Genomic DNA, 26,507 nt, shown 5'->3' on the forward strand with positions numbered 1-26,507 from the left:
TTGTTTGGTGGAGTTTACCATGCAAAACAGCCCTTTCCTACATTTAATACTACAAAGCACTCATTCAGCTGTACAACACCTAGGGATAACCTGAGATCATGAAAGTTTCTTTAAGAATACATGGTTTTCTTTCAGTCTTAAAAGTGGTGTGCTCAGCATTGGTAAGTCTCTCTCAGCGAATAAATGAGCATTATATTTCTAGTTTGATTTGCTTCTTGGATTGCATGTTTCTCTTGTTTGTGTTAGAATGTAATTTATTTAGCAGTGTGTCATTGTGACCAGGCCAATGATTTCCTTGTCCATCCTTGTGTTATTATCAGTGACTTCTCTGTCAATGTCTCTCAGTATGTCCCTGTGCGTCACCAGCTCAGATTTCTCTGTCAGTGTCTCCCAATGTGTGCCATTGTGAAAGTGGCTGTGCTTTCTCATTCAGTATCTCCCAGTTAGTGCCAGAGAGTAACAGACAATAATTTCTCAATCAGTGTCTCCCAGAGTGTACCATTGTGTCACTAGCTGCAGTAGCTGCGTCAGAGTCCCCTAGTGTGTACCTTTGTGTCACTGGCTGAGATTTCTTTGCCAGTGTGTGCCTTTGTGACAGTGGCAGTGATTTCTCAGTGTGTGCCTTTGTGATAGTGACTGTGATTTCTCAGTCAGTATCTCCCAGTGTGTACCTTTCTGAAATTGGCTGTGATTTCTCAGTGTCTCTCAGTGTGTCTGCCTTTGTGACAGTGGCTGTGATTTCACGGTCAGTATCTCCCAGTGTGTGCCTTTATGAGAGTGAATGTAATTTCTCAGTCAGTATCTCCCAGTGAGTGCCTTTGTGACAGTGGCTGTGATTTCTCAGTCAGTGTCTCCCAGTGAGTGGCTTTATGACAGTGGCTGTGATTTCTCAGTCAGTATCTCCCAGTGAGTGCCTTTGTGACAGTGGCTGTGATTTCTCAGTCAATGTCTCTCTCTTTCTGTTCCTTGCCTGTCAGATAGCATATTTTATTTCCCCTCTCTCTTTCTCTTTCTGCTGCCATGTCTCTCAGGCTCCCCCTTATCTCTGACTGGAAGCCCGTGTCTGTCAGTGCTACGCAGGGCGGTCCCTGCGCAGTTGGATGACCCTGAATGGTTGTGCTTAAAGCGGTAATTCTTTCATTCAGTTCGGCGGCTCCGGAGCACTGGAGCCGGGCAGAGGACCGCTCCGTCCGGGAAGTGCCGGAGTAAGTTATTACTGTAGCGAGAGCTTTGGCACCGCAGAGAGGCCGGCACTCACTCGCGAGGCACCGGGGAGCAGCCGGAGTTTTTGTTGATCTGTAGCGGGAGCGGACTCGCTTGGCGGAGCTCCGCCAACAACAACTTGCCTTTATACAGCGCCTTCTGAAACGTCCCACGGCCGGTGGGACGGGGTGTGTGGGGGGGGGGGAGGGGTTTGGGGGGGGGGGGGGCTACATCTTGAACAAACACGCTCACCCTTCCCGAACCTTGGCAGCACGACTGAGGCTGGAGAGCCCGGAGGGTTAACACCGGGGAGCCCGCTGAGTCTCTGCGGCAGGATCTTGGGATAGAGGCACCGCAGCGGAGAGAGAGAGAGAAAGAGAGAGAGAGAGAGAAGGGGGAGCGCTGTGAGAGCCGGTGGCGCTCAGCTGAACCCGGGAAGCACTCGGCATACTTCCCAAGTAAGTGCTTTTCTATGGAATAGCGCGGAGAGAAATTGCAAAACGTGCAACTGCATCTGCTATAATTGCCGGTCAGTGCAGTCCCGGACACAGGAATATGCCAGTCCCCCAGCTTGAGGCGAGGTAGTTCCACCTCTGAGTTAGCTTCCCATTTTTGCTTTGGTAGGGGAGATGTGGGGAGGGAAAGAGAATGTCTTGGACTGCGATGAAGTTGATAGGGCTTAGGAGGCTCGTTATTTGCTCGATGCTGTAGCTGCTGAGAGTTATGTGTTTGGGCTTTGTGCCTGGTTAGACGCCGAACATAAAGGGGATTGTCGCGGCGGATGCTCTCGCTACATTTCGGTAGCACACCCCCTTCCCATTTTGGGAGAGAGGGGTTGTTGCAAGATTCTCTGCATGTTTTACAGGGCTTCCGAGCTGGCGTGCTATGCCCAGTGGGTTGTATTAAGCAAGATTCTGTTCATATGTTGTGTAGGAATCGTGCACTGGGGAATATTGACTGACAAAGGGTCAGTGGAAGGAAGCATTAACTCTTGAGTCTCCTTCCACAGATGCTGAGTTTCTGCACTTTCTGTGTTTCAGAATTTCAGCAATCCTTTATGTTTCCAGCTTTCCATAGTGTTGGTTGGAAGGAGAGTTTAATTGTTCGTCTTTGCCGCTGTAGTTCGGACAGGATCCCTGTCCTGTGTGACTGACACTTCCTGACCATCTCCTGTAGTATTGAGGGGGGTCACTATTCTGCAGGCTGGTCAGATTTCAGGCAGCGTCGCTGTCCTTTACATTCCTGTATTCTGGAGATTTACCCCCTGTTTGGGGAGACTGTCCCGGGTCTGATGAGCCGCGACGGCTTTTGAGTTTTGAGGTTGGATCAGAGACGGAGAGATTGCTTTGTGTTCATGGTCAGAAACCATTCCCGGGAGACACCCGCAGCAGTGGCAGCGCCGAGTCTCCACCACCGGTTTCCCCGGGATAACTCCGCTGAACCGCTTGGAGGTGTTAAATAACGCCCATTAACCCACGGCAACCTTCATTCGTTGAATAGAGCGTCAACTTGAATGAATGAATGAATGAATGAGGCACTCCCGGTCTAATCGTTCCGCACAGTGTTCAAACAAAACAGCCGGACTGTCGTTCCTAGTCACTGAGGTGACTAACTTTCGGATCAAAGATTTCCTAATGGAAACCAATTCTACAAATATTGTTTTTCTCTCTCTCTCTGCAGTCCTGAGCTCCAGTTATCTTGATCTTCTAGGCTAATTATGTTAAGGAAGTAGGGAAGTAGAGTGTTGTGATCGTTTCTAACCGTCTGTTGTAAATTGAAATATGCGGGTACTGGAAGGTTCACGCCAATAAGAAAAATATTGAATAGGCTGGGGGCTATCTGCTCCAGTAAGGAGGGCAGGAGCGAATTATTCCCCAGGTATTAGCAATTCCACGTAGTACATTAATGTGGAGAATAGTTGTGATTACCTGCATACAATATAAGGGGAAGCATATGAGGGAGAAGGGAATGGGATATATTTAGAAGATGAGATTTAGAAGGTTTTGATTTAAGGGATATAAACGTAGGTCTGATCTGTTGGCTCAAATGACTCCTATTTGTTCAGTAATACGCCAAGCAGGATGACTCTGTGCTTCCTGGGGTATGTGCTCTTGGATATCCCCAGATGGTCATGATTTGTACTTGGAACCTGTCAGATTCGAGAGTTCGCTCAATGCTCCGGCGGACAGATGACTGTCGGCTAAAACATTGCCGGATTCATTTGAGTGAACTACAGCGTGTGAGCATTCAATCCGACTCCAGGGGCATCTCGCTCAGGCGTAACAATGAATCCTCAAGAGCCATCTCCAGTACATTGTGCTTTTCGCTCAGCTCCATTTCGAATGCACTACAGATCAGAACCCTTGCCACCAACTATCAAGAGCATAATCTATCTCTGAAGTTTTTAGTAGCTAAGTCACAATCATAAATCGGTCCAAACTAGAGTTGTCTTTTTATTTGAAAGGAAAGCTCTAACAAAAATGCTGTTGTGAATCGATTTATACAATCAGATCTTTCGTCAAAAGGCTATATGTTTCTAGTTTTATTTTCTAGATGGGATATTCCAGTCTTAGTAACCGTCTTATGTCGAACTGCTAACTCTCTTCTTTTTGCCACGATCTCAAACTGATGCATTACAATTACTGATTCCCGTTCAGAGATCTACCTCATTAAGACTCGCGTCATTTTGAGCCCTCCTATCAAAACCACCTTATAATCTTCTTTGTTCCAGAGGAAAGCAAAACGTCCAATTTCTCCTCGATCATCTCTCCTACCTGAAGTGGTTCAATCCTGTGTGAGTGCTGTAGTGTCAGAGGTGCCATCTTTCAGATGAAATATTAATGCCTTCTCAGATGGATACAGACAATTCAGTATCACCATTTCAAATTATCCCTGCTGTCCTGGCTAATATCTATCCTACATATAATATTATAAATACAATTGATTTGTCATTCATAACTCAGGACATACATTGGCTGCAATGTTTCCCATACTACCACAGAACTAAACTTCAAATGTTCGTTGTGCTGTCCTGAGTTATAAAAGGCACTATGTTATCTCATGCCTTTCTTTGCTCTTAATGCATTGGGTCATTTCTTTCATATATTTCCAATGTCTCATTTGCTTCATGTTGCAATTGAGCTGCATTAGCCCAAGTGCGGAACAAGACCATAAGACATAGGAGTGGAAGTAAGGCCATTTGGCCCATCGAGTCCACTCCGCCATTCATTCATGGCTGATGGGCATTTCAACTCCACTTACCCGCATTCTCCCCTCAGCCCTTAATTCCTTGTGACGTCAAGAATTTATCAATCTCTGCCTTGAAGACATTTAGTGTCCCGGCCTCCCCTGCACTCCGTGGTAATGAATTCCACAGGCCCACCATTCCCTGGCTGAAGAAATGTCTCCGCATTTCTGTTCTGAATTGACCCCCTCTAATTCTAAGGCTGTGTCCACGGGTCCTAGTCTCCTTGCCTAACGGAAACAATTTCCTAGCGTCCACCCTTACCAAGCCATGTATCATCTTGTAAGTTTCTATTAGATCTCCCCTTAATCTTCTAAACTCAAATGAATACAATCCCAGGATCCTCAGCCGTTCCTCGTATGTTAGACCTACCATTCCAGGGATCATCCTTGTGAATCTCCGCTGGACACGCTCCAGTGCCAGTATGTCCTTCCTGAGGTGTGGGGACCAAAACTGGACACAGTACTCCAAATGGGGCCTAACCAGAGCTTTATAAAGTCTCAGTAGCACAACGGTGCTTTTATATTCCAACCCTCTTGAGATAAATGACAACATTGCATTCGTTTTCTTAATCACGGACTCAACCTGCATATTTACCTTTAGAGAATCCTCGACTAGCACTCCCAGATCCCTTTGTACTTTGGCTTTATGAATTTTCTCACCGTTTAGAATGTAGTCTATGCTTCCAAAGTGCAAGACCTCGCATTTGCTTACATTGAATTCCATCAGCCATTTCCTGGACCACTCTCCCAAACTGTCTAGATCCTTCTGTAGCCTCCCCACTTCCTCAGTACTACCTGCCTGTCCACCTAACTTTGTATCATTGGCAAACTTCGCTAGAATGCCCCCAGTCCCTTCGTCCATAATATATAACGTGAACAGCTGTGGCCTCAACACTGAACCCTGCGGGACACTGCTTGTCACCGGCTGCCATTACGAAAAAGAACCTTTTATCCCAACTCTCTGTCTTCTGTCATACAGCCAATCCTTAATCCATACCAGTAGCTCACCTCGAACACCATGGGCCCTCACCTTGTTCAGCAGCCTCCCGTGTGGCACCTTATCAAAGGCCTTTTGGAAGTCTAGATAGACCAAATCCACTAGGTTTCCCTGGTCTAACCTACTTGTCATTTCTTCAAAGAATTCCAACAGGTTTGTCAGGCACAACATCCCCTTACTAAATACATGTTGACTTGTTCTAATCCAAGAATTTAGAAACCTCATCCTTAATGATGGATTCTAGAATTTTACCAACTAATTGACCTATAATTTTCCACCTTTTGTCTTGATCCTTCCTTGAACACTGGGGTTACAACAGCGATCTTCCAATTATCCGGGACTTTCCCTGACTCCAGTGACTTTTGAAAGATCTCAACCAACGCCTCCGCTATTTCCTCAGCCACCTCCCTCAGAACTCTAGGATGCAGCCCATCGGGGCCAGGAGATTTATCAAATTTAAGCTTTTAGCTTTTCTTGCACTCTCTCTTTTGTAATGACAACCATACTCAACTCAGCCCCCTGACTCCCTTTAATTGTTGGGATATTACTCATGTCTTCCACTGTGAAGACTGACGCAAAGTACTTGTTAAGTTCTCCTGCTATTTCCTTATCTCCCATCACTAGTCTTCCAGCATCAGTTTGAAGTGGCCCAGTGTCTACTTTTGCCTGTTGTTTGTTTCTTATGTATTGAAAGAAACTTTTACTATCATTTCTAATATTACTGGCTAGCCTGCCTTCATATTTGATCCCCTCTTTCTTTATTTCTCTCTTTATTATCCTCTGTTTGCTTTTGTAGCCTTCCCAATCTTCTGATTTCCCAGTGCTCTTGGCCATTTTATAGGATCTCTCTTTTTCTTTAATACATTTCCTGACTTCCTTTGTCAGCCATACCTGTATAATCCCTCCCCGGATAATCTTTCTTTTCTTTTCTTGGGGATGAACCTCTGTACAGTGTCCTCAATTATACCCACAAACCCCTGCCATTTTTGCTCTACTGTCTTCCCCGCTCGGCTCTGCTTCCAGTCTATTTTCATCAGTTCCTCTCTCATGCCCTCATAATTACCTTTATTTAACTGTAACACCATTACATCCAATTTTGTCTTCTCTCTTTCAAACTGCAGACTGAACTCTACCATATTATGATCGCTGCTTCCTAAGTGTTCGCTTACTTTAAGATTTTTTATAAAGTCTGGTTCATTACATAGCACTAGGTCCAGAATAGCCTGCTCCCTTGTGGGCTCCATGACAAGCTGTTCCAAAAAGCCATCCTGTAAGCATTCCATGAATTCCCTTTCTTTGGATCCACTGGCAACATTATTTACCCAGTCCACCTGCATATTGAAGTCTCCCATGATCACCGTGACCTTGCCTTTCTGACATGCCTTCTCTATTTCCCGGTACATGTTGCGCCCCTGGTCCTGACCACTGTTAGGAGGTCTGTAAATAACTCCTATTATGGTTTTTTTTGCCTTTGTGGTTGCTCAACTCCACCCACACAGACTCCATATCATCCAACGCTATGTCATTCAGTGCCATAGATTTAATTTTGTTCTTAACTAACAAGGCAACCCCACCCCCTCTGCCCGCCTCCCTATCTTTTCGATAAGTTGAAAATCTTTGGATGTTTAACTGCCAGTCCTGACCCCCGCCGAAACCATGTCTCTGTGATGCCTACCACGTCATAATCATTCACGATGATCTGTGCCATTAGTTCATCTGCTTTGTTATGAGTGCTATGAGCATTCAGGTAAAGTGCCTTAATGCTAACTTTCTTATCATTAGAGATATTGGAAGTCATAAGATGTCTAAGTTATCCTTCCTTTTTGCTTCATTCCCAGTCTGCCTCAAGTTTAAATCCACCTGCACACATGCTATCCTGCTGTTTATCTTTACATTTAACTCTATACTCCCTGTCGCTTTCACTTTCTCTTCCCCCCCAACTCAGAAGTTTAAAGTCCTACTGACGACCCTATTTATCCTCTTCGCTAGAACATTGGTACCTGATTGGTTCAGGTGGAGACCATCCCAACGGTACAGATCCCCCCGATTCCAAAACTGATGCCAATGCCCCATGAAGTGGAATCCCTCTTTCCCACACCAATCCCTTAGCCATGTGTTTACTTCCTAAATTTTCTTATCCCTCTGCCAATTGGCACGTGGCTCGGGCAGTAATCCGGAGAATATGACCCTTGAGGACCTGTACTTCAATTTCCTTCCTAGTGCTTGATAATCCCCAAACAGGTCCTCCATCCTAGCTTTGCTTATGTTGTTAGTCCCAATGTGGACCACAACAACTGGATCCTCCCCCTCTGGCTCCAATATCCTTTCAATCCAGTCGGAGATGTCCCGCACCCTGACACCGGGCAGGCAACACACCATGCGAGACTCCCGATCTGGCTTGCAAATGATACTATCTGTCCTCCTAATTATAGAATCCCCTATAACAACTACTTGTCTTTTTGCTCCCCCCTCTTGAATGGCCTTCTGCACCATGGTGCCGTGCGTGGTCAACTGGCTCATCCTGTCCAGAGCCCTTTTCCTCATCCGTACAGGGAGCAAGAATCTCATTCCTGTTGGACAAGGTCAAGGGCTGAGGCTCCTGCACTCCTGAACTCAGGTTCTCCCTACTTGTCTCACTTACAGTCACATTCTGATGTCTGGCTGTCACAGTGAGAGCAGTGACAAAGTGTGTTCATGTTCAAGAAGAGGTATGAGATGGAATTGGCAGCAATATATAGAGCTATATCTCACTAAAAGCAGCAACATCACTCCAGGTAGTAATGACACCTGAAACCTACAGTTTACTGTTTCAAAACAATATGCTAAGTACAACCAGTTAAGAATTTCATATTAGATTAGATTACTTACAGTGTGGAAACAGGCCCTTCGGCCCAACAAGTCCACACCGACCCGCCGAAGCACAACCCACCCATACCCTACATTTCCCTCTTACCTAACACTACGGGCAATTTAGCATGGCCAATTCACCTGACCCGCACATCTTTGGACTGTGGGAGGAAACCGGAGCACCCGGAGGAAACCCACGCAGACACAGGGAGAACGTGCAAACTCCACACAGTCAGTCACCTGAGTCGGGAATTGAACCCGAGTCTCGGGCGTTGTGAGACAGCAGTGCTAACCACTGCGCCACCGTGTCGCCCATAAATTTCATCGCATTCAAATTATTTTTACTTCAAAGAGTACACCAAACCTTTGTTTTTACATATTGTTCCTTCTCTATTGCTTTTTGTTATTCCCTTCATTATGTTTTATTTTGTAATTTACATCTCAACACTATATAAGGACAAAATTACCATAGACAAGGCAGTTTATGGATAACCTATGTATGGTATTAGCATTTTGCACAAGTTTACCATCCAACCTTTTATAGGAACATGCTCAGTGAGGAAAATATAATCTGCCTAAGTGTGCACACTAACTTCATGGTGTTTACTATATATTGGTGTTTGTATTAAGTCCTAATAGTTATATGGGTTTAGGAAAATGCTATGATCCAAGTGCAAAACATCAGCCTCCTCATTTAAAGAGTTTATCAAAAGCATTGCAGATTGCCATGGTGGTAATAAAATATTGAAGATCAATTCTTAAAATTCTAACATCTTTCTTTTCATACTTGAACTCTCATGAACTGAAACTGTTTTGACATGGAGAACAACTTAAATTGCAACAGCCTTATCTGACCACACAGTCACTAAGCTCTGTCAAACCAATAAAGAGTAACCAATATCATCTAAACTAAAATTTATTTTCGTTAAAATATACTGAAATTAGTCCAGGCATAAAGAAACCCCATCTCCTATTTTGCTTTACATTTGAGTAATAAGTTTCACGTTATCGGGAATGAACAACAACTCCTCCTGTTGTTAGGCATGCAAACAATGAGCTCAGACATCAAAATGCACAAATCAACTTATATTTCAGGAAATTGCATTTGGCAGAACCGAGGAGAGAGATTTATGACTGAACCAGCTGGAGATGGTGCTTTCTTGACATCTCAAGAAGGAGAAATGTCCAGTGACAGAATTGATTCAAATGGAACATCAAAATGTTTGAGAAATCAAAAGACAATTGAAATATTTGCTACTGCTGCAGATACAATACATCAATTAAAAGACTGTAGTCCCAGGTTAAAACTGTGCATCATGCCTCATTTGTGGAGCCTGTCTAACCCATATGGTCAACAAATTCCATGGCCATTTTAAGGCAGGTTTTCTCTTCTTAATACCATTTCATCCCTCTAAGAATTATAGGCTGTATATGTCTTTTATACTAGACAGTTTCCCCTTTTAATTTTGTATCTATTTGAGTGTATGCTTGATTATTTTATTTTTTATTATTTTCTTGGGATTAACAGGTTCTAAAAGTCTTTTTTTTCACTCAAGAATATCTTGTAATTGGCTCCTTACTGATTCAAAAGCCTTGGATATGACATTTTTATTATATGGCCTCTTTCAAAAAAGAACTTAACTTTTTTAATTCATTCACAGAATAAAAACATCACTGGCTGGCCCAACATTTATTGCCCATCCCAAATTTCCAAGAAGGCAGTTCAGAGACAACCACAACATTATGGGTCAAGAGTCCCACACAGGCCAACCAGGTGAGGAGGGCAGTTTCCTTCCCTAAAGGGCATTAGCAAATCAGACTGGCATTTCCACACCAATCAACTCATGGTCATCATTAGACTTTCAGTTGCAGATTTTTAATTGACTATATGTTATTGTGGGTTTTGAACCCAGGTCCCCAGAACATTACCTGGATTAATAGTGCAGTGATAATACCACAAGACCATCACCTCCCCAGTTGAGGAGGTTGACAGGTAAGGAGCTCACCCTTCCTCACCTGCTTGCAACAGGGATATACACATGGATCTGTGCTTCTCCTTCAGAATAGAACGGTCAGAGCTTTACAGTCAGAGATGTCATCTTTAAAACGAGACGTTAAAATGTTTAAAGTGGATGTATAAGTTCCCATGTCAAAAAAAATGTGATGCTGGAAAAGCACAGCAGGTCAGGCAGCATCCAAGTTGCAGGGGTATAAGTTTAGCATCCGGAGTAGAATAGGGCATTGTCCAAGCTTCCTATCCAGTACTCTAAAGATAAAGTAACTGGCCATTTACCTTAATGGAATTGTTAAAACATAGTTCCAGACACACTGTCTTTACCTCAGTTCTTTTGCTCATTGAGGCAATAGCAACCACTATCAAATATCAATGGAACCAGTTAACACCACTGGAATGTGGACCTGCAAACTTCTGTTAACCAGGCAGATACCTGCTAATGATCAATACTAATGAATCAGAGCCGGTGAAAGAAAAAGCTCTACAATTGAAAATAAGAGTATCATATCACTCCTCAAAAGTTATTTGGGATTAGTCTGTCCAATGATCAATTGCTATGAACGAGCAAATGCTACAGCTGAAATCATTTAGAACTTTAAGTGATGGGAAGGGATTATGTTGTATAAGATAATGGTTCAGAAGGGGATAATGTTCAGGATACATTGGCACTGTGCATTCCACAGTGTTGGTAGAGACAAGAAGTTATAGTTTCTAGATATGTATTGGTGTCAGCTCACCAAGGTGCAACTAATTATGCCTGACCAAATTTATGTCTATATTGCTATCATACAATAAGCCTGCTTGCTATCTGAGAACAGTGCCTGCTTTGTAGCTACTCTATGGTGTCTTATCCTCGATCACTAATAACTAGATGGGCTGAGGTCAGAGCAAAGACAGAAGAGGCTTGTATTAAAGTACCTGAAACAATCCTTATGCTGCACAACACAATGGTAGAAGTGACAAATACACAAGATATCAGGAATGGTCAATTGTGCAAATTACATGAGGTTCCAACATTACAAATCTGATGCCCACTCCAAGGAAAAGAAATACAGGAAGCAAACGAGGAAACTGTGAGTTCATCACCTTTAAGAGTATTATCACTTTGAAAGGGGAGGCAATGATGTAGTGGTAATGTCACTGAGTTAGCAATCCAGAACTCCAGACCAATGCTGTGGGCTCATGTTTTCAAATCCCTCCATGACAGATGGTGCATTTTGAATTGATTAAAAAATCTGGAATAGAAAGAGCGGGCCTCATGGCAACCATGAAACCACTGTAGATTATCATTTAAAAAAAACCTTAATTTTACTATTTTACATTAGGGAAGGAAATCTTCCGTTCCTCACCTGGTCAGACCTACATGTGACACCAGATGCACAGCAATGTGTTTGACTCTTAACTGCCCTCCAGGCAATTTGGGGTAAGCAGTATATGCTTACCGAGGCAACAATACCCAACTCCTGTGAAAACAAAATAAGAGGCATAATCAGGCAGCACAGGAAATGTGATTATTGATAAAGTGAGACAGTAGCAGCCATGGAAACAGCAAAAAGGCAAGTTTGAACCCTAAAAGCAAAACTACATTCAGGAGATGGTATGAAGTACAGGCAGGAGTGTGACCTTGGAAAAATGGGGAAAAGAAACAGCCACACATAGAAAATGCTTAACAAAGGAGGTTCTATAAGGAGAAACTGAGGTTCTGGAGGTAGAGTTAGAGATTCGTAGAGATATGAATATGGAAACAGACCCTATGGTCCAACTCTTCCATGCTGACCAGATATCCTAAATTAATCTAGTCCCATTTGCCAGCATTTGGCCCATATTCCTCTAAACCTTTCCTAATCATGAACCCATCCAGATGCCTTTTAAATATTGTAATTGTACCAGCCTCCATCACTTTTTCTGGCTCCTCATTTCATACATGCACCACCTTCTGTGTGAAAAAATTGCTTCTTCGGTCCATTTTAAGTCTTTCCCCTCTCACCTTAAGCCTATTCCTTCTAGCTTTGGACTCCCCAAACCCGGAAAAAAGATCTTGGCTATTCACTCTACTCATGCTCCTCATGATTTTTGTCTGTTTTTCTCCTTTTTAAAGTGTCATTGTTTTGATCAATTTTTCCCCCAAAGCTCCAAAACAGTGCAACTGCTTATAAACAGTAATTACTGCTCCTAGAATTCAAGGAGATCAGCTCCAAAATTGAAAATACCTCAAAAAAGGAGCAGCTCTGACAGCCTCAATATTTTCTCATCTTCCATCTTAGATTAGCCAGAATCCTTTTTTCATAAAGGAAAAGCAAATAACTTTATTAAAAAAGATACACAAACCAGAAAGTGAGGGCAAGTGATAGTGAATGAAGTTTTTGTCTTCCACAATGAGCATTACATGAAACCGGGCTATAGGAAACCATGATTTTTGAGGCTATGAATTCCAACACTATAAGCTTTTATTTTCTGTAAAAAGCATTGCTTTTTGGAAATACAATTACAATAAATTCAACAGCTGAGGTTCTTCATCAAAGTAAATTATTTAAATATTATTTACTTTTTGCAATACTGTGTTGAATATTGCTGGTTACCACATGACCTGCTATAGCAATCTTAGTAATAGTTTTATCATCTTTCTGATGTTTAACCAAATTACCTGAAATGTCATGCTTTCTGATTCCTTCACTTTTTGATTAAAGGATTTGTGTGCATACTGTATTCTGACGGAGGCTTTTCCAAATCTTGGAAATTCTGTAAAATTAAATCCAATCTGAGTCACGGCAGTGAGTATTCATCCTGTTTTAGAGGAGCACAGTGATTCAGTGGTTAGCACTGCTGCCTCACAGGGACCTGAGTTCAATTCCTGTCTTGGGTGATTATCTCTGTGGAGTTTCCTCATTCTCCCCATGTCCATGTGGGTTTCCTCTGAGTGCTCTGATTTCCTCCCACAGTCCAACGATGTGCAGGTTAGGTGGATTGCCATGCTAAATTGCCCATCGTGTCCAGGGATGTGCAGGCTGCGTGGATTGACCATGGGGAATGCAGGATCACAGGGGTGGGATAAAGGGTGGGTCTGAGTGGAATGCTCTTCAAAGTGTCGCTGTGGACTCGATAGGCCAAATGGCCTGCTTCAATGCTGTAGGGATTCTATGACTCAACCATCTCTCCAGCCACTTTAATTGAGTAGTCATGAATATAGCAATGCAAGCTAAAGGAACAGCAATGTTATGACAGTACATATTTAACATACCTTTACAACAATAAGATGAAACAACACATTGTGGAGAAAAAGTAAAGGATATAATAGTTTCTAGCAGCTTCAAGGTCGGCAAAGGACTGTACAGAATACAATAGACAATAGACAATAGAAAATAGGTGCAGGAGTAGGCCATTCTGCCCTTCGAGCCTGCACCACCATTCAATATGATCATGACTGATCACCCTTAATCAGTATCCTGTTCCTGCCTTATCTCCATAACCCTTTATTTCACTATCCTTGAGAGCTCTACCCAACTCTTTCTTAAATGAATCCAGAGACTGGGCCTCCACTGCCCTCTGGGGCAGAGCATTCCACGCAGTCACCACTCTCTGGGTGAAGAAGTTTCTCCTCATCTCTGTCCTAAATGGTCTACCCTGTATTTTTAAGCTGTGTCCTCTGGTTCGGCACTCACCCATCAGCAGAAACATGTTTCCTGCCTCCAGAGTGTCCAATCCTTTAATAATCTTATATGTCTCAATCACATCCCCTCTCAGTCTTCTAAACTCAAGGGTATACAAGCGCAGTTGCTCCAGTCTTTCAGCGTAAGGTAGTCCTGCCATTCCAGGAATTGACCTCATGAACCTACGCTGCACTCCCTCAATAGCCAGAATGTCTTTCCTCAAATTTGGAGACCAGAACTGCATACAATACTCCAGGTGTGGTCTCACCAGGGCCCTGTACAGCTGCAGAAGAACCTCTTTGCTTTTATACACAATCCCTCTTGTTATGAAGGCCAGCATGCTATTAGCCTTCTTCACTACCTGCTGTACCTGCATGCTTACCTTCATTGACTGCTGTACATGAACACCCAGATCTCTTTGTACTGCCCCTTTACCTAAATTGATTCCATTTAGGTAGTAATCTGCCTTCCTGTTCTTGCCACCAAAGTGGATAACCATACATTTATCCACATTAAACTGCATTTGCCATACATCTGACCACTCACCCAACCTGTCCAGGTCACCCTGTAATCTCCTAACATCCTCATCACATTTCACCCTGCCACCCAGCTTAGTATCATCAGCAAATTTGCTAATGTTATTACTAATACCATCTTCTTTATCATTAATATATAGTAAAAAGCTGCGGTCCCAGCACTGATCCCTGCGGTACCCCACTGGTCACTGCCTGCCATTCCGAAATGGAGCTGTTTATCACTACTCTTTGTTTCCTATCAGCCAACCAACTTTCAATCCAAGTTAGTACTTTGCCCCCATACCATGCGCCCTAATTTTGCTCACTAACCTCCTATGTGGGACTTATCAAAAGCTTTCTGAAAGTCCAGGTACACTACATCTACTGGATCTCCCACGTCATCTTCAGAGTTACATCCTCAAAAAATTCCAGAAGATTAGTCAAGCATGATTTCCCCTTCATAAATCCATGCTGACTCTGACCTATCCTGTTACTACTATCCAGATGTGTCGTAATTTCATCCTTTATAATAGACTCCAGCATCTTTCCCAACACTGAGGTTAGACTAACTGGTCTATAATTTCCTGTTTTCTCTCTCCCACCTTTCTTAAAAAGTGGTACAACATTAGCCACCTTCCAATCCGCAGGAACTGATCCTGTATCTATCGAACTCTGGAAAATAATCACTAACGCATCCATGATTTCTCGAGCCACCTCCTTCAGTACCCTGGGATGTAGACCATCAGGCCCGGGAACTTATCAACCTTCAGACCTAACAGTCTCTCCAACACCAATTCCTGGCAAATATAAATTCCCTTCAGTTCAGGTCCTTCAGCCACTGTTACCTCAGGGAGATTGCTTGTGTCTTCCCCAGTGAACACAGATCTGAAGTACCAATTCAATTCTTCTGCCATTTCTTTGTTCCCCGTAATATATTCCCCTGTTTCTGTCTTCAATTTTAGTCTTAACCATTTTTTTGCCTTTCACATACCTAAAAAAGCTTTTGCTATCTTCCTTTATATTTTTGGCCAGTTTACCTTCGTACCTCATTTTTTCTCTGCATATTTCCTTTTTAGTAATCCTCTGTTGTTCTTTAAAAGCTTCCCAGTCCTCCGTTTTCCCACTTATCTTTGCTATGTTATACTTTTTCTCTTTGAACTTTATATATTTCTTAACTTCCCTCTTCAGCCACGGCCACCCATGCCTCCTCCTAGGATCTTTCTTCCTTTTTGGAATGAAATTATCCTGCATCTTCTGCATAATACATAGAAATATCTGCCATTGTTCCTTCACTGTCATCCCTGCTAAGGTATTGCACCATTGAATTTTGGCCAGCTCCTCCGTCATAGCTCCATAGTTCCCTTTATTCAACTGAAATATTGTCACTTCCAATTGTACCCTCTCCCTCTCAAATTGCAGATTGAAGCTTATTGTATTATGGTCATTACTTCCCAATGGCTCCTTCACTTAGAGGTGGAAAGATGGGACTTCATGGAGGTGGTGGTTCTTAGGATAGAGCATTGCTTCAAAGTTAAATACTAAGACAGTAGTTGAGTAAATGGATCCATTGATTTGTAGCAGGCCTGTTTGCAGATGATGCTACTAACTGACAATAATTCAAGGAATGTATGGATTCTTTTGTAGAAGTCGGAAAGCTATTGATAATGACTTCAATTTGCAGTGAGGCACACGTGTGCATTGGAGGCTACACAAAGCCTGTTCTGACTCTACAAAATAGGTGACAACCATTTGCTGGTTATTTTCTCATGGTAATCTGTGATCAACCTAAGTCAACCAGCTCAGTTCAAAATTTAAACAAAGCCTGCAGTTAACTGAAAATCGTTGTTAGTTTGTGCATTCTCATTGCTGCAAATGTGTTGCTGGTCAAAGCACAGCAGGCTAGGCAGCATCTCAGGAATAGAGAATTTGACGTTTCGAGCATAAGCCCTTCATCAGGAATAGGGCTTATGCTCGAAACGTCGAATTCTCTATTCCTGAGATGCTGCCTGGCCTGCTGTGCTTTGACCAGCAACACATTTGCAGCTGTGATCTCCAGCATCTGCAGACCTCATTTTTTACTGTGCATTCTCATTCTCCACTAACAATCCTTTAATAATCAGAGTCCACTTGCCAGACAATCAGTATTCTCCTCTTATCCAGTACAACTTATTGGTTTTGCCCTTGAATTGATATTCTTGCAAATTGTCTTAATGAGTGCAAGTCAAAAAGGATTCGATAAAATGTGTATCTTTCAGCAATACAAGAGATTAAATGGTAGGCTGGACAGAATCCAGGCATATGCTTTTCTAGTCTTGAATTTTATTTCAACTTACTCGTCAATAGCCTCCCCAAATTGATTGCTTATTCAACACAAACATCACACACACGCAGACACATCATACACACACTCTTCTCACCCAGTTATCCTATTATCAATCTACAGTCATCCTCCATCCCTTTATTCCATTGGGTCTTGAGCATTGCTGCCAGTCCCTTCAGGGTGATCACAAATTCCCCTCTTTTCTTTTTCTCAAATAAATTAATATTGCAATAATTTAAGATGCACAAAATAAAAAAAAGAAAATGCTGCATATTATATTCCAGCTTCTTTGATTATCCATTGGAACTTCAAATATCCTTTTCCAGTACTGCTCACAGTTTCTTAAAACATATCATGTTCTTTGAAATCAATTAGATGACTGCTGCTAAGCACTCATTTCAATTTGACCATTTCTCCAATCCAGCAACTATTTCAAAGTGCGATATTGATCCTCAGACATTCCTCATTCACACATTTTGTTGAATATATGTTATCCCATAGTGATTTGTTATCAACTTCATACAGGCAGTTTTTGGGTTGCCAATGGGTTCTGTTTGGAGTCTATTTCTTTGTGCTCAAGTCAGAATACAATGTAGGACAATATAAAGGAGCTATTTGTAAGTAGAAAAAAATGGTCATATATGGGATCTTTAAAATTACACTCCAGTATGAGATTGCATTCATAAGTATGAGCGTTTGTAAGTCAAACGTTCCTATATCAAGCACCCCTTGTACTCAAAGTGGATTTTGTTGCATAATCCCTTTTTAGAATTTCTTCAACTTTTAACTAAGAAAATTGTCATCTCTGCAGCCTCAATGTGGCTCAGAGTTTCTGTCACTAAGGTTTATTTTAACTTCTCTCAAATCTTTTTAGTTTCCTGAGGTAAGGACATATTTAAGGCTGAACAGGCAGGGACTATTTTCCCTAGAACTTTGGAGGCTGAGGGATGACCTTATAGAGGGCATGGATAGAATAAATAGACAAAGTCTTTTCCCTGGGGGTCGGGGAGTTCAGAACTAGAGGGTATGGAATGAGCTGCCAGAGGAAATGGTGGAGGCTGATACAATTGCAACACTTAAAAGGCATTTGGATGGGTATATGAATAGGAAGGGTTTGGAGGGATATGGGCCGGGTGCTGGCAGGTGGGACTAGATTGGGTTGGAATATCTGGTCGGCATGGACAGATAGGACCAAAGGGTCTGTTTCCATGCTGTACATCTCTATGACTCTATGGCTTTACTTCCCTTTCCCAAGTTAAGAAGCATCACAATAAGTTTCTATCCCTGGCATCTCCTAATGATGGAAATTTCAAAACACAATGCTCCATTTTAAATCTCCATTTTCAAAGTTTTGTTTGCCTGAATAATATATTCACCTTGGGACATTTCATAGTTGAACTCAACTCTAAAACCTCAAAACTATAATTGGCCTCATTTGGGTGAGCAGTTCAGCTGTCCATCAATCATTGCCATTCCTCCATTTCAGTTTTGGAAGCTGTTGCATTTTTTCCTGAGATTTTACTTTGATTAACTGCAATGGCACTAATGTTTTGTAAATAAGATTACTGTGTAAAATGACCCTTGATCCATTCTGCCTGGTTTCCAATCTAATGTACTGAAAAGCCCTGGAGGCCTGACTTCTCAGTTTGCACACAACTTCCAGCATTTTTATGCCAACGTTTTGTGTTTCATTCCTTTAAACCTAATGGTAACAATATTTTCAAGTTCATCACGTCTTCCCCTAAAAACACCACATACATCATAAAGATGTAAGTTGCTCCCCATAATACCAGTAAAATGTGGCAGGGTCTGCTTTTAAATGGAGGCAGCCCAATTTTAATGACAGACCTTACTGAGAAGTACCAATCTCTTGAGGCATCCTTTGGGCTGCATATACACAAGTTTTAAGAGTTTCCCAAAAAAGTTGCATTTGACAGCCCTTTTGGAGGATGAAGAGAACATCCCTTTTGAGCTCATCTTGCTGCAGGCATCAATTGATCTTCATTCCCAAGTATTTTTTGGTTAACAAAGCAAATACAATTGCTTTTCCTGCCCAAGGTAATTCAACTGTTATATCTTGGTCCCTCAGATTTTCATCAAATCCTCATGTCACTAGCCTTGCCTGTCCCACCAGGAGACAACTTGATCATACATATCTATCAATGTGATATTGATGGCTGTTCCTTCTTTGGCACCCTCTGTGTACACTCCCAAATTCTCTCCAGCTTTGTAGTTCTTGCTGTTTGTTATTAATTTGTTTGTAGCAACTAAGATGTCCCAACTGAATGGGCTTCTGCTTCTAGTGGCATTCCTGGTCTGCACTATATTTCTTGTCCTTGAAAAGCTGCATCATCCATCTTGCCTTCTATCCCATTCTGAATTGTTTCAATTTGATCTTCCCCTTCTTCTAATAACACTAGAATCATCAAAACCCTACAGTGCAGAAAGAGGCCTTTCAGCCCATCAACTCTGCACTGACCCGCATCCCACCTTGACCTAGCCCCCCAACATATCTCCATGTTTACCACCTAACCAAGCATCCCTGGACGCTAAGGGGAATTTAGCACAGCCAATCCACCTAATCCGCACATCTTTGGAGTGTAAGAGGAAACCAAAGCACCTAGGGAAAAACCACGCAGACATGGGGAGAATGTGCAAACTCCACACAGACAGTCACACAAGACTGGAATCAAACCTGCGTCCTTGGCACTGGAGGGTAGCAATGCTACCCGCTGAGCTATTGTGCCACCCAGCAGCTCACCTATGCAAGTAGTCCAATTCTTTAGTGGCCTATTGTAAATAGCCACCCTCTCTACAATAGGTATATGTGCCTATTTCCTTTCAACAGGTTGTGACTTCTTTCTAGGGATATGTTCACATCCAGGTCTATCGTCAAGGCTTAGACTATATTTCCTTGCCTTCCATTTTTGTACTTCATGTTCCCAATCCATGGGCTTCATCTCATACCATTCATCTGGTACATTAAATTAGTTGTTGCCCTTCCCTTCCCTGCTCCACTTATGATATTCAGTTCACTCCTTGACTATCCCCTTCTGATTTGACTTCAGTACTCACTTTTAAAAGTTGCCTGTTGGGACCAAGGACTTAATTTAAATCAATAGAACCGACCTGTCCTTCATCAAACAAATTGTGAATTCCAACCATCTGACCCTCATGGTTGTGAAACATCTGGCCATGAGAAGTACCCGGCTCTTTGTTGCTTTCTATAACCTCATTAGAATTAATACAAACAACACTGAATAGTGCACCTGAATAGTCTGGTTCTCATGTTACTGTACAATTATTATTGGTCTTTACCAATAACTAACCCTGGCCTTGTCACTCTTTAAGTCCCTCTCCTCTACACTAAGCAAGGTGTCCTTGTTTGAAACCAGCATCTAATGCATTAACCCATTCAAAATCTTGTATATGTCATTGAGAACAACCCGTAATTTTCTAAACTATTAATCTATTATACTCAACCTTTCTTCACAGGACAACTTTTGCATCCCCGAGACAGCCGAGATTTGTGTTGTCAGCAAATTTAGGATATCTTACTCTCATTCCCATCACATAAGTCATTAAATTAACTCTCTCCACTATCATTTCTCTTAGAATCCCAAGATGTAGTTCATTAGGTTCAGGAGATTTGTTGGTCCCATTAGTTTCTAAATACCTTTCTTCCTACTGCTGAGATATTTGTATCATCGATAGACACAGGTGCGGTGCCAGAAGACTGGAGGTTGGCTAATGTGGTGCCACTGTTTAAGAAGGGTGGTAAGGACAAGCCAGGGAACTATAGACCAGTGAGTCTGACATCAGTGGTGGGCAAGTTGTCGGAGGGAATCCTGAGGGACAAGATGTACATATATTTGGAAAGGCAAGGACTGATTAGGGATCGTCAACATGGCTTTGTGCATAGGAAATCATGTCTCACAAACTTGATTGAGTTTTTTGAAGAAGTCACAAAGAGGATTGATGAGGGCAGAGCAGTAGATGTGATCTATATGGACTTCAGTAAGGTGTTCGACAAGGTTCCCCATGGGAGACTGATTAACAAGGTTAGATCTCTTGGAATTCAGGGAGAACTAGCCATTTGGATACAGAACTGGCTCAAAGGTAGAAGACAGAGGGTGGCGGTGGAGGGTTGTTTTTCAGACTGGAGCCCTGCGATCAAAGGAGTGCAGCAAGGATCGGTGCTGGGTCCTCTACCTTTTGTCATTTACATAAATGATTTGGATACGAGCATAAGAGGTACTGTTAATAAGTTTGCAGATGACACCAAAATTGCAGGTGTAGTGGACAGCGAAGATGGTTACCTCAGATTACAACAGGATCTGGACAAGATGGGCCAATGGGCTGAGATGGAGTTGAATTCAGATAAATGTGATGTGCTGCATTTTGGGAAAGCAAATATTAGCAGGACTTATACACGTAATGGTAAAGTCCTAGGGGGTGTTGCTGAACAATGAGACCTTGGAGTGCAGATTCATAACTCCTTGAAAGTGGAGTTGCAGGTAGATAGGATAGTGAAGAAGAGGTTTGGTATGCTTTCCTTTATTGGTCAGAGTGTTGAGTACAGGAGTTGGGAGGTCATGGTGTAGCTGCACAGGACATTGGTTAGGCCACTATTGGAATATTGCGTGCAATTCTGGTCTCCTTCCTATCGGAAAGATGTTGTGAAACTTGAAAGGGTTCAGAAAAGATTTACAAGGATGCTGCCAGGGTTGGAGGATTTGAGCTATCGGGAGAGGCTGAACAGGCTGGGGCTGTTTTCCCTGAAGCGTCAGAGGCTGAGGGGTGACCTTATAGAGGTTTACAAAATTATGAGGGGCATGGATAGGGTAAATAGACAAAGTCTTTTCCTGGGGTGGGGGAGTCCAGAACTAGAGGATATAGGTTTAGGGTGAGAGGGGAAAGAGATAAAGGAGACCTAAGGGGCAACTTTTTCACGCAGAGGGTGGTACGTGTATGGAATGAGCTGCTAGAGGAAGTGATGGAGACTGGTACAATTGCAACATTTAAGAGGCATTTGGATGGGTGTATGAATAGGAGGGATATGGGCCAGGTGTTGGCAGCTGGGACTAGATTTGATTGGGATATCTGGTTGGAATGGACGGGTTGGACCGAAGGGTCTGTTTCCATGCTGTACATCTCTATGACTCAATGACTATGACTCAACTGATATTAAATAAGTTCCTCGTTCTTATCAACCATTTGGTTTCCCATTATTTGAACCACTGGAGTCAACTTGGTGTAAGCAGCCTCACAATGCAGTTAGGGCGTGAGTTCCAAGAATTTGATCCAATGCCACTGAAGATATATTTCTAAGTCAGGGTGGTGAGTAGCTTAGAGGGGGACTTGAAAATCATAGACTCCCCAAGAATCTGCTGCCCCTGCCTTTCTAGGTAGAAATGGTTGACATTTTGGAAGCCTCAGTGTCTAAGGAGCCTCTGTGAATTTCTGCAGCGTACCTTGTAGGTCGTACGTCCTTCTGATGCTGACCTTCAGTGTAGGTGATATGGTGCCAATCAAGCGGGTTGCTGTGTCCTGGATGGTGTCAAGCTTCTTGAGTGTAGTTGGGGCTGCACTCATCCAGGGGAGTATCAGACTCTTGACTCGTGCTTTTTTGAAAACGGACAGACTTTTGGGAGTCCAGAGGTGAGTCACCACACAAGTGCCAGGCAATGACCATCTCCAACAAAAGGGAATCTAACCATTGCCCCCTTGATATTCAATTACCATCACTGAACCGTCAACTGTCTACATCCTGGGGGTTACCACTGACCATTAGCTACATAAATGCTGTGGCCACAACAACAGGTCAGAACCTAGGAATCTTGCTGTGACTGACTCACCTCCTGACTTGTCAGGCCTAACATGATATTCGGGAATAAGGTACAGCAGATAAGAAGTTTGTACAGACGTAAAATTATAAATTAACTCTGAGTAAACACTAGAATTTTATTTTGCTAAAATGAGAAAAATCTAGGAACCTCAGACATCTGGTTTCATTTATCACAACTAGGTTTGGGTTGTTCCATAGTTACAATCCAAACTTAGTTTTGATAAATGACTGAGTTATTAGACTTCCAACTCTCGGTTGCAGCTGCGGTAGGTAGTCCTGAAACAGGTACTCCTGGTTATGGGCAGAGTGGCAATGGATCTGGGGACTCCAGGTTGTGGTGTGAGTGTGGGTTCAGCACGGGACCCGGTATAGGCGTTGGCGGAGTGGGCCCAGCGGCAAAGAGATGGAACCTGAATAATGGCGACTGCTACATTGGTGGGATTGGCGCAGGCAGTGGAGGAGGGGTGGAGACCCAGGTGTCATTGGTGACTCTGGACTCATGGCGGTGGTGGTGGAATGAAGATGAGACTCTCCTTCCGTTGTATCTCTTTATTCTTTTTGTTCTTCAACTATTCAAAATGGCGTTGGATTGTGATGGCGGTTGAAGCATTTTGCTGTATTTTATTCTATTATTCACTGAAAGATATAAGTGACAATAAACCATTCAATTCAACTCAGTTAGAAGCCTTGAGGCAGGCCTCTGCAAAAGGCAGCAGAAGGGCCAACAAATCACTGGACAATGATTCACTCATCCATTTATTGTGTCAGAAGAATCCTGAAAGCAAAAGACACAGATATAACATGTAACTCTTTAATCACATGCCATGTGCTGTGTTTAAAATATTAATTGGGTTCTGTATAAGTAGAAGTCACATTTCCTCTAAAGTAAAGTGTGTCTTTACCTCTGTAAGAAACTGTGGCAGAACTTAGGATATTAAACAGAAAGCTCTTGTGCCTGCATTCGGTTTCAGCTAGAATATAGAGCTGATGCCATGTGTTCTTGTCATCAATAAATGATAAACTTCTATTCCATCAAACTATAATTCAAACTAGGCAAATTTATTGAGTACTAAAACAAACAATGAAAGCTCTACTAAAAGCAGAAAATGCTGGATGTAATCAGCAAATCAGGCTTCATTTGTGAAGAGAGAGGCATTTTAGGTTGACGATCTCCCCTCTATTGTTCTGTTTTTTTAATATTTGGATAAGGAATTGGCTAGCAGATAGGAATAACTGTCTTTTTCTGACCGAAAGGCAACGTCGAGTGTAGTACTTTGGAGATCAATGCAAAAGCTCCAGTTCTTCATGATATACATCAACACTATAAATGAGCAAATCAAATGTGATATTTCCAAGTTTGCCTACAGTGCAAAAACTAGGTGGGATTGTGATTGGTGAGGAGGATATAGAAAGATTTCAAGGTAATTCAAGTTGAATGACTGGGCAAATGAATGGCCAGTGCAGTTATTAATTGTGAAGTTATTCATTTCGGTAGAATAAACAGAATGCCGGAGTATTACTTAAATGGCGATGGATTAGGAAATGTTGATGTATAACGTTATGGACTAGACCAGACTCCCTCAAAATATTTTAAGAAGGTAGCCTGGACCCTAATTCCTTTTCTTGTTTTAAAGGCAAATGTAAAGTGCCTGTTCCAGAAGCAATGTGACTAGTCAAAGTACTCAACATTAAGCAAAATACAATTTATTTAAACACTGTAGTTAAAATACAACCAAAGAAAGAGGAATTTAGAATATCTTAACACTACTGGAAAACTTAACAGAATAATAAGTACAGCAACAATTACTAATTAACTATTCCAATATGGTAACACATCCCTTAGCGTAAAAGGAAAATTTAGACACAGATTCTCACATGCAGTTCTCCAATCCAAGAGGGAAAAAAAAAATCATTCAGAAAACACTAAGAGAGACTAGCAGCCAGGAGACATTCACTGAAGATTCTAACTCTTTTGAGACCCCAATAGCATCTAAAGCTGCTAAAGAAACAAAACACAGAAATCCTGATTTGGGGGAGATGGCCACAACCAATCAAACTCAAATTCTCCCAAGCTGTTTGCTCAAATGATCTTCAGTAGTCAGTTCGATACCCCTGCCTTACAATCTCTCTTCAAAAAAAAGGACAAAATAGACTCTTAAAGTGGCAGCACCGTCACAACAGAGCAAATTGGGTGTGCTTATACCACTGGTCACTGAAAACAGGAATGTAGGGTCATCAAACAGTCAGGAAGGCGAATGGTATGTTGGCCTACATAGCAAGAAGGGTTGAGTATAGGGACTTGGCTTCAGCTGTACAGGGCTCTGGTGAAATAACACGTGACGTATACTGTGCAGTTTTGGGTCTCCTTCAAAAAGAAAAGATATACTTGGCATGGATGGAGTACAACAAAGGTTCATCAACTTAATTCCTGGGATGGCAGGTTTGTTTTCTGAGGTGACAATGTGTCAACTGGGCCTATATTCACTAGTATTAAGAAGAATGAGTGGTGATATATTGAAGCATACAAAATACCTTCAGGATTGGACATATGCAGCAATTATGTTTCCCCGGCTCAGGCATTCAGAGCAAGGGGCCACAGTCTCACAATACATGGTAGGCCATCTTGAATTTTGAGGAGAAATTTATTCGCTGGGAGGGTGATGAACCTGAAGAATTCTCTATCACAGAAGACTGTGGAGGCCAAGTTACTGAATATATTTAAGAAAGAAGCAGATCGATTTCTAGAATCCAAGGGAGTTTCGAGGTATGGGGAGAAATACAGGCTCAATTTTTATCACGTTGAATGATGAATTATCTAATGGATGCTATGTCATAGAATCATACAGCATGGAAATAGACCCTTTGTCCAACCAGTCCATACTGACCACGTTCCCAAACTAAACTAATCCCACCTGCCTACATTTGGCCCATATCCCTCCAAACCTTTCCTATTCATGTACTTATCCAAATGTCATTTAAGCATTGTAACTGTACCTGCATCAACCACTTTTTCTGGCAGTTTAATCCACACGCGATCCACACACTGTTAAAAAAAATCATTGCCCCTCGTATCCTTTTCAATCCTTCTCCTCTCACCCTAACAATATGCCCCCTAGTTTTGAACTCTCCTTCCCAAGGGAAAAGACCGTTGTCATTCATTTTATCAGTGCCCCTCATGGTTTTATAAATCTCAATAAGGCCACCTCTCAACCTGCTATGTTTCAGTGAAACAAGTCCCAGTCTTTCTAGTTTATTTTTATATCTCAAACTCTCCAGTCCTGGCAACATCCTGGTAAATCTTTTCTGAACTCTCTCCAGTTTAATAATATCCCTCTGGCGACCAGAACAGCCCACGGTACTCCAGAAGAGACCTCACCAATGTCCTGTACAGCCTCAATGTGACATCCCAATTCCAATACTCATAGATCTAAGCAATGAAGGAGAGCATGCTAAACGTCTTCTTAACCACTCGGTTTATTTGTGACACAAATTTCAAAGAATTATATAATTGAACCCCTCGGCCTCTCTGTTCTACCCAGGGCCCTACCATTAATTGTAAAAATCCTGTCCTTGTTTGTATTACCATAATGCAATATCTTATATTTATCCATATTGAACTCTATCTGCCAATCTTCAGCCCTTTGATCAAGATCTCTTTGTAATCTTAGATAATCTTCTTCCATGCCCCCCATACCACTAATTTTGGTGTCATCTGCAAACATTCTAACTATGTCTCCTGTATTCCCAACCAAATTATTTATATAAATGACAAACAAAAGCAGACCAAGCACTTATCCGATACACCACTAGTCAGTGGCCTCAAGGCCAAAACCCAAACCTCCACCGCCACCCTCTATCTTCTGCCATCAA

The 26,507-nt window shown here is 42.3% G+C and overlaps 1 protein-coding gene across 4 annotated transcripts in view; it reads left to right on the forward strand.

The window, feature by feature from the left end:
• The first annotated feature begins 1,131 nt into the window (after window positions 1-1,131).
• Window positions 1,132-26,507, forward strand: part of syt12 (synaptotagmin XII) — a 212,943-nt gene continuing 187,567 nt past the window's right edge. For 2 of the 4 annotated variants that reach the window (XM_060838426.1, XM_060838425.1), the window contains exon 1: window positions 1,445-1,661. The gene's annotated coding sequence lies outside the window, so the exon portion shown is untranslated. Of the gene's footprint in view, window positions 1,206-1,444; window positions 1,662-26,507 lie in introns of those variants that run through there. The other 2 variants (XM_060838427.1, XM_060838428.1) reach the window with 2 other exon arrangements.

Source organism: Hemiscyllium ocellatum, chromosome 18, assembly GCF_020745735.1.
Source record: "Hemiscyllium ocellatum isolate sHemOce1 chromosome 18, sHemOce1.pat.X.cur, whole genome shotgun sequence".
NCBI lineage: Eukaryota > Metazoa > Chordata > Chondrichthyes > Orectolobiformes > Hemiscylliidae > Hemiscyllium > Hemiscyllium ocellatum.